General features: G+C 43.9%; 1 non-coding gene across 1 annotated transcript; it reads left to right on the top strand.

Annotated features, from left to right (window-relative positions):
• The first annotated feature begins 293 nt into the window (after positions 1 to 293).
• Positions 294 to 388, top strand: trnai-uau (transfer RNA isoleucine (anticodon UAU)). The gene is made up of 2 exons: positions 294 to 331; positions 353 to 388. It is a non-coding gene; the product is annotated as a tRNA-Ile (tRNA).
• Positions 389 to 3807: the final 3419 nt, after the last annotated feature.

The raw sequence follows: 3807 nt of genomic DNA, 5'->3' as shown, positions 1-3807 counted from the left end.
CAATTCCATGAGCCTTTATCTAGTGTATTAATCTTCGATGGTATCTTACCGAATGCCTTTTGGAAATCCAATTATACTACATTCCTGTCCTTTCAGTTACATCCTCAGAATTCTGGAATAAATCTGTCAATCAAGATTTCCATTCGGTAAAAACATGTTGACTTCGTTTGATCAGAGAATGATTTTCCCAGTGCTTGTTAATACTTCCTTTCTGATAGATTCGGACATTTTCCAGACGACTGATGTTCGGCTAACTTGCCTGTAATTCCCCATACTACGTGCTGAGCAATGTGGCTCCTGTGGCGCAATCGGTAAGCGCGTGGTACTTATACAGCAGTGCAATTAATGAGCTATGCCGAGGTTGTGAGTTCGAGCCTCATCTGGAGCACAGAATTTTAGACATGGGGAGCAATGAGCAACAGCTGTCCTGTGTGGAGAGCAGTCATTCGTTCGTCTGAACTGGCCAGAAGAAGGAGAATAATAAAACTGTGATGTGACATCAAAGGAACAGGAGCCACATGTGGTGAGAGCACTGCAAAACTTCATAGTTATTTCCAGCAGAGAAGGAGACAACTCGGTCCATGCCATCTCTGCACAGAGCAACGCAGTCAGGCTTGATGCCCCTAGCCCTGCAAGTCTGCTTTTCTCAGAATTCCTCCTGAAGGCATTGATCATTTCTGCTTCCACCACTCTTGTGGGCAGCGAGTTCCAGGTCATTATCACTTGAAATATAAAAACAGTGCTTCCTCATACTCCCCCACATCCTTTTTTTCCACAGAACTGGCAATTTGTGGTCGCTACTCCTTGTGCAGTCTGTTAATGGGAACAATGTTTCCTTGTCTAACTTATCCAAGCCTGTCATAATCTGGTACACTTCTATTAAATCTCCCCTCAATCTCTTTTGTTCTAAGGAGAATAACCCCAGCTCTGCCAACCTAAAATAAAAGCAAAATACTGCGGATGCGAACCTAACCTTGTAACTAAAATGCTCCATCCCTGGAACCCTTCTGCTAAATCTCCTCTGAACCCTCTCAAGGACCCTCATATCATCGAACATAGTACATAGAACAGTACAGCTCAGTACAGGCCCTTCGGCCCACGATGTTGTGCCCACACTTTTACCTACTCGAAGATCAAATTACCTACATACCCTTCATTCTACTATCATCCATGTGCCTATCCAAGAGTTGCTTCAATGTCCCTAATGTATCTACTTCTACTACCACCGCTGGCAGTGCATTCCACGCACCCACCACTCTCCGTGTAAAGAACCTACCTCTGACATCTCCTCTAAACCTTCCTCCTGTCACCTTAAAATTATGCCCCCTGGTGATAGCCCTTTCTGCCCTGGGAAAAAGTCTCTGGCTATCCACTCTATCTATGCTTCTCATCATCTTATGCACCTCTAACAAGTCACCTCTCATCATTCTTCGCTCCAATGAGAAAAGCCCGAGCTCCCTCAACCTTTCTGCATGAGACATGCCCTCCAGTCCAGGCAGCATCCTGGGAAATCTCCTCTGCAAACTCTCTAAAGCTTCCACATCCTTCTTATAATGAGGCGACCAGAACTGAACACAATATTCCAAGCGTGGTCCAACCAGGGCTTTGTAGAGTTGCAGCAGAACCTCGCTGCTCTTAAACTCAATCCCCCTGTTAATGAAAGCCAACACATCATATGCCTTCTTAACAAACCTATCAACTTGGGTGGCACCTTTGAGGGATCTATGGACATGGACCCCAAGATCCCTCTGTTCCTCCACACTGCCAAGAATCCTGTCTTCAAGCCTGTATTCTGCATTCAAATTCGACCTTCCAAAATGAATCACTTCACACTTTTCCAGGTTGAACTCCATCTGCCACTTCTCAGCCCAGCTCTGCATCCTGTCAATGTCCCGTTGCAACCTACAACAGCCTTCCACACTATCCACAACTCCAGCAACCTTTGTGTCATTGGCAAAATTACTAACCCAACCTTCCACTTCCTCATCCAAGTCATTTATAAAAATCACAAAGAGCAGAAGTCTCAGAACAGATCCCTGCAGAACACCACTGGTCACCGAGCTCCAGGCTGAATACTTTCCACCTACTACCACACTCTGTCTTCTATGGGGCAGCCAATTCTTTATCCAGACAGCCAAATTTCCCTGGATCCCATGCCTCCTTACTTTCTGAATGAGCCTACCATGGGGAACCCTTTCAAACGCCGTGCTAAAATCCATATACACTACATCCACTGCTCTTCCTTCATCAATGTGTTTTGTCACATCCTCAAAGAATTCAATGAGGCTTGTGAGGCATGACCTGCCCCTCACAAAGCCATGCTGACTGTCTCTAATCAAATTATGCTTTTACAAATAATCATAAATCCTGTCTCTCAGAATCCTCTCCAATAATTTGCCCACCACCAAGGTAAGACTGACTGGTCTGTAATTCCCAGGGTTATCCCTATTCCCTTTCTTGAACAAGGGAATAACATTTGCCACCCTCCAGTCATCTGGTACCACTCCAGTGGACAGTGAGGACGCAAAGATCGTCAAAGTTCTCCCTGTGTCTGCGTGGGTTTCCTCCGGGTGCTCCGGTTTCCTCCCACATGCCAAAGATTTGCAGGTTGATAGGTTAATTGGCCATTATAAATTGCCCCTAGTATAGGTAGGTGATAGGGAAATATAGGGACAGGTGGGGATGTGGTAGGAATATGGGATTAGTGTAGGCTTAGTATAAATGAGTGGTTGATGGTCGGCACAGACTCGATGGGCCGAAGGGCCTGTTTCAATGCTGTATCTCTAAACTAAACTGAATCATCGCCAATGGCAAGGCAAATTCTTCGCTCGCTTCCTGTAATAACCTTGGGTATATCCCTTATGGCCCCGGGGACTTATCTATCATCATGTCTTTCAAAATTTCCAGCACATCCTCCTTCTTAACATCAACCTGTTCGAGCATATCAGCCTGTTCCACGCTGTCCTCACAAACGACAAGGTCCCTCTCACAAGTGAATACTGAAGCAAAGGATTCATTAAGGACCTCCCCTACCTATATCGTTCCTGAAATGTGGTGACAAGAACAGGACAGAGTTGTGGCTAACCAGAGCTTTATAAAGGTTCACCATAATTGCACTGAGTACTTCTTTTTATTAAGCCTAAGATTCCTTATGCTTTACTAACTATTCTCTCAGTATATCTTGCCACCTTCAAAGATCTATGCACCAGCACTCCCAGGTCACTCTGTTCCAGCACGCTCTTTTGAACTATGCTATTACGTCTACATTGCCTCTTCTTAATTCTTCTGTCAAAATGCATCACTTCACACTTGTGAGGATAAAATTCTATCTGCCACCATTCTGTCCATTCTACGATCCTATCTATGGCCTGTTGTGGGCTGTTCATATTATGCTCACTGGTTGCTGCAGCTCCAAGTTTGGTGTCATCATCAAATTTTGAAATTGTGCTATCTATTCCTGGATTCACGTCATTTACATGAAGAACAAAAATCAGCGCTGACCCTTGGGGAACATCACTATCTAACATCCTCCAGTCTGAAAAACAACCATTTTCTTTGACTTGTTGTTTTCAGTCCTTAAGCCAATATTTTATCCAACTGGACACTGACCGTCCTATTCCATGAGTCACAATTTTATTAACAAGCCTTTAATGTGGTACCTTATCAAATATTTTATTAAAATCCATATAAACAACATTCAGCACACTCCCTTCATCAAAATTCTCCTTTACTTCATAAAAAATTCAATTAAATTAGTCATGCATGATCTGTCTTTTACAAATCCATGCTGGTTATTTTAATTACCTC

This window comes from Heterodontus francisci, chromosome 34, assembly GCF_036365525.1.
Source record: "Heterodontus francisci isolate sHetFra1 chromosome 34, sHetFra1.hap1, whole genome shotgun sequence".
Lineage (NCBI taxonomy): Eukaryota > Metazoa > Chordata > Chondrichthyes > Heterodontiformes > Heterodontidae > Heterodontus > Heterodontus francisci.
Note: the sequence above shows the minus strand (reverse complement) of the source record. Positions and strands in the feature narration are given on the sequence as shown.